Below are 13,150 nucleotides of genomic sequence, written 5' to 3'. Positions count from 1 at the left end.
TACCAAACTTTAGGGACACCCAAATTTATAGGTCAAGTCCTTGATCTTATGCTTACTCCTGTGAAGTTTATGTATATATTGAAGTTTAGACTACTATAGGCATGCCTAAGAGTTACTTCTGGAGGACCTCTTTTGTTGCTTAGATGTGGCCTTTCTCTCTCTCTAAGCCCAAATCTGCAAGTGAGACCATTTCCCTCCCCCTTACATGGACATAATGCCCAGGAATGAAAGTCTACCTGGTGGCATAGGAGATGACTCCCAGGGACAAGCCTGGCCCTGGAACCATGGGATCAACAATGCCATCCTGACAAAAAGGGGAAAAGAAACATAACAAAGAAGGTATCAGTGGCTGAGATATATCAAATAGAGTTGGGAGGGTACACTGCAGGTAACTCTTATGCGTGCTTCAGTTAGTCATTACTATCTATCATAATTTGCCAAACCCCAACCAAGACCATTCCTGCCAATCTTAATGAATTCCTAGGCCATTATGTAAGATTCTACAAAGGTTCCATGTACTAGGGTAATTTTCCAAAACCCTCAACCTCCAGATGGGTTACTGAACCAGATAAGTTCTGAAATGCAGAGATGCCGGACTTTCCAGAACATCAATTAGTTTCATCCCCCTATCCCATATTCAGACCCTTCCACCATGAAAAATTTAGAATGGGCATAGATCAAATAGCACTAATGAGTGGGAGAAAGATCAAAGTTGATGGTTAAATTATACAGAGAAGGTCAGCTTTAACAAATGAGTATGTGTGCTGAATCATTATGCTGATATCTCTTTTAGCCTCCAATAACTTAGAGCAGCTAAAAATAAAAAACTAAAAGTGTGGAATTGTAACTCATATGAAACTCTGAAATCTGTTCTACAATGAATTGTTGCAATGTACTTTGAAAGTTATTGCTTTTATGTACACATTTTATTTAAAGAGAAAGAAATATAACAGAAAAGATAGGATTTGACAAATGAGTATAACTGCTGAATCATTATATTGATAGTTCTGTTGGTTTCCAGTATCCTGGAACAGCTAGAAGAAAAGATGAAAAACCATAGAACTATAACCCATACCAAACTTTAAAATCTGTTCTATAACTACTTGTTAAAATGTGCTTGGAAATTTATTGCTTTCTTATATATCTGTTACATTTCACAATAAATAAAAACATTAAAATTCTTTTCATTGTAAGCTACTTTTATTTCATAGCAGCTTTACTGATGGCCTTTGATGTGTGGGGGAAGGGAATACTTTCTATTACCTTATGATTGGCTCTCCACATTTTAGTTAACATGTCCCTGAACGATAAATTTTATTGCTTCTCAGTTTTGTAAAGTCTCCCTGCCTCATCTGAGAAAAGAAATGTGGAACAAGTTGATTTTGGATATTTTCCTTCCCATACCTCTAAGACTAGATGGGACTGATTTCAGTATTTTCCTTCCACAACATGGAAGGGTAAAGGTGGCTGCATTAAGTATTTCCCTCCTCCTGTATCACTTAGGTACTGAAAAAATCAAAGTTTGTTATGCTCCATAAAATTTTTCTTTTAAGGTAGTCCTTTTCAATGAGAACAGATCAGTCTATGGACATTTCAAAATATTTATTTTTCCCTGTACCTACTAGAAAAGTTTTAATTTTCCTGGGTTCATTATATGAAAATGGTGTAGCTATTGGAAATAAATCTCAAAAAAATATGGGCCTTCCCCACTATATGTGGGTCTCCTGGAGTCTATACTCTCAAGCCTGTCTACACTGAGCATTCACAGACTTCTCAACTAGTTTCAAGCATTCCCACTTTTACTGGCTCTAGCAGGTATCTCCTAGTTCTGTCCTCCTTGTTGCAGTCATTCACATTAACTGCTTCTATTCTGTTTGTAGGGCAGTGGTTTTCTTTGTGACTTCAATTCTGTCATAGATGTAAGAGTTGTTACTTTTCTGATTGTTCACTGTTTTTGTTGTTTTAGAGATGGGAATGATAATTTCAAAGATGCTCACATTCTAGATGAGGACACTGGAAGTCTGAAAATGTATTTTATATCCCAACATCTCAAAAGTATTCACAAAATTGATTTTCACTGGCACCAAATAATAATCCTCAATAAATTATTTGAATAATCTTTTTTATAATATAATAAACTAAACAAATTGGCAGAATGAAGCCAAAATTTTCCTTCTGAATAACATTTTAATACATCAAAAATGTCATCATCTAAAATTATTTAAATCTGTTTCTGTTTATAAATTTCTAAAAAGAATATTAACATTTAATAGTATAGTCACATAACGATACATAAATAATTAATTGAAAACAATAGTAAAAATGAATGGGACACTACCAAAATATAGCAGGTTGATAGACTTTAATCCAACAAAAATAAACTATAGGGAAGCAAATAAATCAACATTAAACTTAGGGAGTAAGAATGATGAAACACTTGCAAATAAATTAACAATAAGGTTCTAGAATCTAAATGGAACAAAATATTTTAGAGGGAGATAGATCCTAAACTGAACAAATAGTTCAGATACACTATCTTACCTGAATTTTTTCAGGTGTGATTAAACAATAGTACAATTTAACATCAGTAAGTATTGGCTCTTAATCAGAGCTGCATAGATACTCTTCTGTGTTCACCTAATACATTAACTGTAAAAGATAAAAGTCAGCACATCTCACATTGGCCTTTACTATTTTCTTCATTCCCTTATAGTTAAATTTTATGCAGAGAGAATATCAAGCACACACTTTTTTTCCTCTGTCCCTGGGAATATTAAGCTACAAAGAAAGAGAAGGGAATGGAAGTGGTCGGCAGTTACTATATGTGATGAAGCTGGCATGTAGACCTGTCTGGAGAGGTTTTCCATGGTCATCTACTGGGTGTACCCAGGGCATATGTTCAGGAAATGAAGAGCAACTCTGGAGCAATCAAACTAGAATCAATGGAATAAAACACTGAGTGATTCTCAGGCACATGTCCTGGTCTCATGAAGAAGACTTGCATTTGTCCCAGTGATGTGACTTCTACCATGGCACCTTTCTCCTGGCTTAGGACTAACTCTTGGCAAGCAGAGAAGGCAGCTTTGGGTGACATCATAAGCTTTCAGGCTGAAGTCTCACCCTGTGGATTGTGCCCTTCATGTGCCTGAGATAGACAGGAGAGGGCAAGAGAGGGTGAGGAGGGACCTGCAGAAGCTGAAGGCTGGGGGAAGGAGCTGTACTTTCAGCATTTACTCAGAGCAGGGGCTATTTTGTTCCCAAAGTATTTGAAATGAAATGTAATTGTATAATGTTCTCTCCATTTTGCAGAAGGTAAATATTTGCCATTAAACATGGAGAGAAGGAGAACATGCTGTCTCTGAGTACCCAATCATGCTTGTGAGCTTCATGACAAGTATTAACAAGCCTCTTGTTGCTACACTACAAAGAAGATAAAAATCACAGTGTGAAAAAAAATCAGTTTGAGGTTAATAACTATGAGGTAAGTCACTTTGGAACATTTCATGCAAATTTTAAGAGCTTGAGATTTTATTTTACATATATGTGTCTGTTTTTCTGAAACATTTAAAAACACATAAGACTTTTTGCACGTGATTTCTAAAGCCCTAAGGTACAGATTAAAATTCAAATATTTGAAGACACGACTTTACAGTCATTGTGTATTAAGCTTGTAATCTTCCATAAAAATCTGTGTATTTCCTCAACACATCTTGCTGTGAATCTGCAATGTAGGGCCACAGAGCAGAACATAATTAATCCTTTTGAAAGTGTGTTGTGGTACCCTTAATCCATGGATCATTTTCCCTGTTGATAGCAGTGAATACTTAGAAGCAACCAGAACACATACTTTGTGCTAATAATTCAATGTCTGTTTGTGCCACATTTGTGCTGATACAATGTACATTTGTATTACATGTGTTACATGGTACAAGGAAGTGTTACTATAACTGCCTAAGCCTAAAGAAAATTCTCCACTCTAGGTTTGAGAGAATGGAACTTTAATTCCTCAAATCTGGATTTGCTGTCTTAATGTAGATTTATTAATGCACCACAAGTTGAGAGGTTTTTTTTTCAGGTACGGTATAAGAATCAGCTCTGCATTCAGATTTCTTAGTACTTCTCCTCAAAACATTTTCTCTTATATTTGTTCTTAGGATTCCACCCCAGTAATCAATTAAACATCACTTTCCATTGCTTTCTGGCCACACATCTTATATTCCCTCCTTCCGTTGCAAATAGGGTTTCTTATGGATGACTTCTTTTGAGAGCAAAAATGTCCAATCTCAAGTTTTTAATAAACTGTGATTTTGCCATGATATACCAACACACACTTTTAATCTCATATTTGTTTACTCTGGATGAAAAACAACTTTTATTACCTACTGTACATATTTGAAGATAAACTATGAAACCGTCTCCTGCACATCTTATTAAAATTTATCCTGGTACTTTAGTTAATTTTTTTTATGTAAAACAAAAAAATAAATATAATCTCTGTAATAACAAACAAAGAGTTAAAAATTTTGCATGGCTAATATAATTCACACACATAAAGAGTAGGAAACTTTAAAGACACAATTTTAAAATTTGGAATTATGTATTCAAGAAGTTTATCATCATTGATAAAGTGCAAACTGAAATATACTTTAAATTTAAGCTATTGAATTTTAAGCTTTGAAATTTATAACTTTTTTGTATATATGCTATTTTTCACAAAGCAAGAAGGAAAAAAGTCAGTTGTGATGATAAAAAATATTTAAGCCCTCTATTCTCCTGTATTCTGGAGCAGCAAAAAGGAAAAATATGAAAGGGTCATATGGTAGCCCATGACAAACTCTGGGATCCATCCTTAACCAGTTGTTGAAGACTGCTTTGAAAACTATTGCTTTTTTATTTCTTTGCTTTGTATATATGTTATACTATACAATGAAAATGGTAAAAATTAAAAAAAAAGCTGCTTTATATTGATGCAGGTAATATAAAAAGTTTTATTTATATTTTATATATACTAACTCATATGACATAATATCCTTTTATAAAATGACTATAAAATGGTTATAAATATGATACAGAGATGTACTATATTTCACTTATTAGAAAAACTTCTGCATCCAGAAAAAAATGTTAACTATGCAAGGAGAGTAATGAATATTCTCATATATTGGTGGGGGAAGGATTAATATATGTAAAATATTATTGAGGAAGTTGAATGGTTGAAACTTCTCCAGGGTGAGGAGCAGGGGTCTTTCCATCTCCATGTGATAGTTCCATTGGTATATGTGGGCCCATTTTGGTAAGATCTAAAGACATTTCTATTGGGATTGTTTATTTATATGTGACAACTACCAATTTCGTATATTGGTTTAACTGATTTTCAAACAAATTGAAAGTTTATCCAAAGTCTTTGACAAGTTGGTAATCTCCTTGGGAGAGAAATTATGACATTCAGAATTGTCAAGGAGTTCAAAATATAAAAACCACAAGGGAAGGGAACAGTTTATCCTGACCAGAATATATGTCCATTCCTTAATCAGTAGTTGGGGCTAGGCAGATACAGAAAATGGTTGGCTGCTTCTGGATAACATGCTCATACATTTCATTATGAGTGAGGATTGTGTAACTGACAGGCTTGCCAAAACACACATGCTGAAAGCGAGGGGAGGCAGTTTTAGACTAAGCTGTTATATATTTATCAGAGATACAGAAACAAGGGGTATGTTAAAATGTATCTAAACAGTCCCTTTTATTGCAAATCAAGTAGAAGGGGCAGATATCTTTTAGGGTGTGTTAAAGATTTGTCTGTAGCATAACAGAAAGGAGAACTGGACCATTTAATCTACATCATTTCATGTAATATGGTCATTAAAACTAAAATTATATTACAACTTAAAAATATTGACTATCTGGTGAATGTGAGAAAATGAAACTAATATTTAAGCTGATGCTGGTGGTGTGATGCAAAGAAATCATATTTTGCAGGCACAATTTTTAAAATATTTCAATTAGTTGGCTCTATTTATTAATAAACTTCTATCAGTGATGCTTTGAAAGATCTTTACTCCAGAAAATGCCCATATGGCATATTGTGCTACAATTAATAAATCAAAGGACGTGTTTGTTAAAGTATAAAAGCAGAAGTAAACATAACCAAATATAGGCAAAATATTATGAAGCAAAAAATGAATCAGTTTGTGTCACTGAGTAACATTTCTATAATTGTAGTTTTCATTCCTCTTGTGAGCCAGCTCTACCTGATCAATAAATACTTTGAAAATTAGAGGCAGTTTATTGATTATTAAAAACAGGCTATAAAATTAAGTGGATGGCTACTTACACATAGTCATACATGGTGTAGAGCTTTCTGGAGCTGGAATTGTAAGTTAAATATAAAATGAAAAGGATAATCACTGCCAAGAAAATATGGAAATATAAACAAATAATGTTGAATAATGCAGCATACTTTTGACACAATTCAAAAATTAAAGTTGATTAAATTCCAATATAAGATATAACATTAAATTATAAAAGAAATAAGGGATTCATGATTTTTTCATTAATATTACATGGAAGTTAATCAGTCAAATATATATATACACTAATATGAAGACCAGAAACAATACAGGGCTAAAAGTTATAATGATAAAGCCACAAAGAAGAATGTTACAAGGCACACACACAATTTTATTGGCAGGTATATGTAGTAAATACCTATAGAAATTTTATCAATTTTCTTTTTCACATACAAAATTAATTTAAAATTAAGTACAAGGGTGTTTATCTTAAATTTTGTTGTTGATGACTGCATTGTACACAGTCTAACATGAACATGAATATTATAAGCAAAATTATATATCATTATATCTTAAATGTACATAACTCATAAAATTTAATTGGGAAATACACATCAAGAAAAAATGATGTCTTTGGAACAACTATTTCCATTTCTGAATATATGTCAGGGTAAAAATTCCATAAAGTGGGAGTGGTATTTGTGTATAAATATTTATATGCATGCAAATATATATACCTGTATACATGTATGCAAAGACATCTGATTACATATATATATATATATCATTAAAACTAAAATTATATTACAACTTAAAAATATTGACTATCTGGTGAATGTGAGAAAATGAAACTAATATTTAAGCTGATGCTGGTGGTGTGATGCAAAGAAATCATATTTGCCAGGCACCATGTAGGCACAGACAATAAGGTAAATAAGAACTAAGGGAATGGAAGTATATAGCCACATAGTGGTCATAAGCCATGACTGCCAGGAGAAGAGTCTCTGCTGCAGTAAGAATTGTGAAGAGGAAGATTTGAGTTCCACAGATAATAAAGGAAATTCTGTTCTTCCCAAAGGGGAAATCTGTGGCTATCTTGGGGATACTAGTGGAACTGCTCGAGAGATCTATAATGGATAGCTGACTGAGAAGGAAGTACATAAATGTAAGGAGTTTAGATTCCATCAGAATAAGAATCATCGTCATAATATTTCCACAAACAGCCATGAGGAACATCAAGAAGATAAGTGAGAAAAGGAGATTAGGTAGTTGAATGTCATGAAAAAGGCCTAGGAGAACAAAGTCAGTTCCAATGGTCTGATTGGACCATCTCCGCATTCTCTCCTCCTGAATTCATATCCTGGAGAGTTCAGACAAAAATTTTTAATCTCACCACAATTTGGCCCCACCATGATTTTATAATATGCCAACTTTGTTCCCTTCCCTAGCTATAAAGTGATATATATATATATATATATATATATACATATATATATATATACCTTTATATGTTAAGGTAGTATATAAAGACCCCTTGAAATTTGTATAAAATAAATAAAATTTGTTTTAGAAAAACCTCAGGCCTATAATCTCTCTATTTTGGCCTCTGTCTCTCAGTTTCTCAACCACTATCTCTCTATTAATTTATTCACTATATCTATGCCTATGTTTATCTTTATATATATAGCTACTTGAAAACACCCATCTCTATAATTTTCCATTTCTTTTTCTATTTACAGATATGCATATATTCACCTCAGATATTTAAAGACATTCTCCATTTTTCTTAGTCCTGATTTGCAAGAGGTAAATACTGTGTAAATGATATAGTGGCAATAATTAATCTTCTATGCACCTGTATATTAGTTTGTTTTAATTTTCTATTGTATAATATAACATATATACAAAGCAAAGAAAGAAAAGATCAGTGATTATCAAGGAGCTGTTCAACAAGAAGTTATAGAACAGATCCAAGTTTGTCATGGACTATAATTCCATCATCTCAGATTTTTCCTACTAGATGCTCTAGAACACTGGAAGCTAGAAGGAATATATGCATATATATATATATATTAATCATCACAGTTGACTTTTTTCTTTTTTGTGGAAATAACATATGAACAAAAAAATAAATTTCAAAGCACACCACAGCAATTAGATGTAGAACAGATTTCAGAGTTTGGTATGGGTAACAATTCTATAATTTCTGGTGTTTTCTTCTAACTGCTCTAAGATACTGGAGACTAAAAGAAATATCAATATAATGATTCAGCAATCATAGTGATTTGGTAAACCTTCACTTCTCTGTATACTCCACCATCATGTTGATCCTTCTCTTACTCTTTAGGGGTATTTGGGCTATTCCCAGTCTAACTTTTCATGTTCTAAGGAGCTTTCAGTAATATGGGAGGGAGGACAGAATTAGTTGATATTCTGGGGAGACTGGCCCTTCTGCATATCAGGACTTACCTGGTCCAGGGACATATCTGGGGGTTGTAGGTTTCTGGAAAGTTACCCTAATTCATGGAACCTATGTAAAATATTATATGTCACCATAGATGTTCATTAGGATTGGCTGGAATGATTTTGGTTGGGGTGTGACAGGTTATGGTAGGTGGCAATGTCTAACTGAAGCTTTCATAAAGGTGACCTCAAGCATAACCCCTTGACTCTATTTGAACTCTCTCAGCCACTAATACATTCTTTGTTACACTGCTTTTTCCCCTTTTGGTCAGGATGTGATGGTCTTGACCATGGTGCCAGGTCAAGACTCATCCCTGGGGTGTCAGCTTCCATGCCACCAGGGAAACTTTTAATCCTGGATGTCATGTTCCAGGTAGCGTGGAAGGCAATGATTTCACTTGTAGAGCTGGGCTTAGAGAGAGTGAGGGCACATCTGAGCAACAAAAGAAGTCCTCCAGAAGTAGCTCTTAGACATATGTATAAGTAGGCTGAGCTTCTCTGGTACATGTAAGATTCACATGAGCAATCCTCAAGATCAAGGGCTTGGCCTATTGATTTTGGTGTCACTAATGTTTGACACAGTGGTGCATTTCAATAGTTCCATATTTTTTCTCCCATCTCTCAAGGAACTTTGCCAATACTTTTTGATTATCTGCTTAATATACTCATGGATATATCAAGGCATTGTATTAAGCTATAGAGGATTAATAGTCCTCATTCTTATTCTGAAAATTTAGGTTCTGGACAAAATAAAGCTTTCTTCCTTTTGTCTCATCCTAAAACATAGATAATGTCTTCCTTACCCCTGTATTCTGAATTACTTAATCCCAACCTGTTCAACTCATTCTTATCTCTAAAAACCAGGTTATACATATATAAAACAACCTCTCAAAATCCAGAAATAATAAATACCACTCGAGACTAAAAGTTACTGCAGTAAGAGCTTATAATCTAGGCCCCTGTTTTCTTATCAGCATTTTCTAAATAACATCAAAAATAATTGCACTTTTAATCTGGTTTATTTTGCCTCACCAAATGTCCCAGAGGTTCATTCACAATGTTTCATGTCTTACAACTGTGTTCCTTTTTGTAGCAGAACAATATTTGATCATATGTATACACTATCATTCACCAATCTTCTCAGTCAGTGCATCTTTCAACCACCTCCATTCATCAGGTATCATGTATATTATCCACAGTCAACAGTCCATGAACACTCTTAATTTTAGAAAATTACATTGTTTCCAAGAGAAAAATAACCAATAATGACAGCCTCACCAAATAGAAAGTCTAAACCTCTTCTTAATTCTTGCCCCCCCATTATTTACTCCTGTTTTTGCTGTGGTACTGTTGATATTTTCCTGTTAAACATAGCCCATAGAATGCAATGTCAGTTTTTCCCCTATATCCTAAACTTATACACACTTTGTTCAAGATTCATACCCTTCAAATAGTTCATTCAAGAATTTATTTGTATTTCTAGTGTTCATGTTCACTTTCAATATGGTAATATTACTTATAGACCCACTAGTGAACCACCTTTACTTCTATCTATTCCCTTACATTTGAGTTCAACCTCATTAACTAAACATTTATCCATCTATAGCTTCCATGTATCTCTAGGTCCTCTATATTCTGTATTATAAGCCTCTGATTTCACCTTTACCGTGGTCATAAAAGTAGAATCATACAGTATCTATCCTTTTGTGTCTGCTTATCTCACTTAGTATTATGTCCTCAAGGCTCACCCAACTTGTCACGTGCTTCAGGACATCATTTCGTCTTCCTGCTCCATAATATTCTCATTGTATGTATATACCACATTTTGTTAATTCACCTGTTGATGGACACTTGGGTTGTTTCCATCTTTTGGTGAATGTGAATAATGTTCCTAGGAACATCGGTGTACAAAGGTCTGCCTGTGCCACTGCTTTTACCTCTCTGCAGATACACCAAGTAGTGCTATTACCAGGTCATAGGATAACAAGATATTTATTTTCCTAAGGAGCCACTAAACTATTTTCCAGAGTGCCTGTACCATTATACATTTCCACCAGCCATGCATAAGTCTCCCAACTTCTCCACATCCTCTTTGATGTTTATAGTTTCCTGTTTGTTTAATAGCAGCCATCCTTATAGGTGTGAGGTGATATCTCATCGAAGTCATGATCTGTATTTCCATTATTGCTAATGAAAATAAGCATCTCTTCATGTGCTATTTAGCCATCTGTATTTGCCCTTCAGAAAAATGTTATTCATAACCTTAGCCCATTTTATAATTGGGTTGATTGTTCTTTTGTTTTTGAGTTGTATGATTTATTTATATATACAGGATATCAAACCTTTGTCTGATGTGTGATTTCCAAATATTTTCCCCCATTGAGTCAGCTGCCTCTTCACCTTTTTGACAGTCTTTTGAGGCTCAAAATGATTTGATTTTGAGGAATTTACATTTGTCTATTTTTGTTGTTGTTGTTTGTGCTTTGACTGTAAACTTTAGGAAGCAACCTCCTATTACTCTGTCTTGAAGATGTTTCAATATATTTTCTTCAGGGAGTTTTATGGTACTAGTTATTTTTAAGTGTTTGGTCCACATGAGTTAATTTTTGTATAGGGTGTAAGGTAAGGGTCCTCTTTCATTCTTTGGGTACTGTTATCCAGTTCTCCCATGCCCATTTATTGAAAAGACTATTTTGTCCCAGTTAAGTGGAATTGGAAGCCTTGTTGAAGGTCAGTAGACCATAGATTTGGTGGTCTATTTCAGTACTCTTGGTTCAATTCCATTAGTGAATACCTCTACCGCTGCAGCAGTACCATGCTGTTTTGACCACTGTGGCTTTATAAGTTTGAAAATCAGAAAGTGTTAATTCTTCAACTTAGTTCTTCTTTTTTATGATGCTTTTAGCTATTCTGGGTCTCTTTCCCTTCCAGATGAAATTGATAGCTACTTTTTCCAAGTCTTCCAAGTAGGTTGTTGGCATTTTGATTGGTATTGCATTGAATCTGTTGATTAATTTGGGTAGAATTGACATCTTAACTATATTTAACCTTCTTATCCAGGAGCAAGGAATGTCTTTCCACCTATTCAGATCTTCTTTAATTCATTTTAGAAATATTATGTAGCTTTCTGTGTATAAGACCTTTGCCTCCCTAGTTAATTTTGTTCCTAAGTACTTATTCTCTTAATTGCTGTTTTGAATGGAATTTTTTCCTTAATTGTCTCCTCAGTTAGGTCATTGCTTGTGTATAGAAATCTTACTGATTTTTGCACATTCATTTTATATCCTGCCACCTTGCTGAATTTTTTATTAGCTCAAGTAACTTTGTCATAGAAGTCTCTGGATTTTCAAGGTACAGTGTCATGTTATCGAGAAATAATGAAAGTTTTACTTCTTCCAATTTGGATGCCTTATATTTGTTTTTTCTGCCTGATTAGTCTAGCTAGAACTTCTAGTAAAATGTTGAATAATAGTGGTGACAGAGGGCATACTTGTCTCATTCCCATCTTAGGGGGAATGTTTTCAGTCTCCATTGAGTAACATGCTGGCTATCAGTTTGTTTTATGTGCCCTTTATCATACTGAGAAAGTTACACTGATTCCTACCGTTTTAAGTGTTTTTATCAGACAAGGATGTTGAATTTTCTTGAATGCTTTTTCATCATCAATCATGATGGTCATGTGATTTTTTCCTTTCATTTCGTTAATGTGCTGTATTACATTAATTGATTTACTTATGTTGAACATCCTTGCATTTCTGGTATATACCCCACATGGTTGTGGTATATAATTCTTTTAATGTGTTATTGGATTCAATTTGCTAGTATTTTGTTCAGAATTTTTTTTGCATCCAGTTCATTAGGGAGAGTGGCAGATAGTATTCCTTTCTTATAGCATCTTTATCCAGTTTTGGTAAAAAAAAAAAGTGATGTTAGCTTCATAAAATGACTTACGTAGTGTTCCTTTTTTCTCAATATTTTGGAAAAGTTTGAGCAAGTTTGTGTTAGTTCATTTTGGAATGTTTGACAAAATTCTCCTGTGAAGGCCCTGGATGTGGGCTTTTCTTTGTAGGAAGATTTTTGGTGACTGATTGTATCTCTTTACTTGTGAGTAGTTTGTTAAAATCTTCTATTTCTTCTTGAGTAGCTTGTTCATGTGTTTCCAGGAATTTGTCCATTTCATCTAAGTTTCTAGTTTGTTGGCATATAGTTGTTCATAGCATCCTCTTATGATACTTTCTATTCAGGATATGTGGTAATTACCCCCCTCTCATTTCTGATATTATTTATTTGCACCCTCTCTCTTTTTTTCTTTGTCAACCCTGCTAGTGGTCCATCGATTTTGTTGGTTTTTGAGGGAACAACTTCTGGTTTTATTGATTCTATTATTCTTTTGCTTT

At 33.9% G+C, this 13,150-nt stretch overlaps 1 long non-coding RNA gene across 3 annotated transcripts in view; it reads right to left on the bottom strand.

Moving 5' to 3' along the window:
• The window catches only part of LOC143648118 (uncharacterized), a 167,367-nt gene that overhangs the window by 67,106 nt on the left and 87,111 nt on the right, over positions 1-13,150 (bottom strand). Inside the window, exon 5 of one of the 3 annotated variants that reach the window (XR_013158380.1) lies at positions 2,348-3,145. The exons of the other annotated variants lie outside the window; for them this stretch is intronic. This is a non-coding gene — a long non-coding RNA (uncharacterized LOC143648118). Of the gene's footprint in view, positions 1-2,347; positions 3,146-13,150 lie in introns of those variants that run through there. 3 annotated transcript variants of the gene reach the window in all.

Source organism: Tamandua tetradactyla, chromosome 10 (genome assembly GCF_023851605.1).
Source record: "Tamandua tetradactyla isolate mTamTet1 chromosome 10, mTamTet1.pri, whole genome shotgun sequence".
Taxonomy (NCBI): Eukaryota; Metazoa; Chordata; class Mammalia; order Pilosa; family Myrmecophagidae; genus Tamandua; species Tamandua tetradactyla.
The sequence above is the reverse complement of the archived record's forward strand: the minus strand, read 5'-3'. Positions and strand labels throughout refer to the sequence as shown.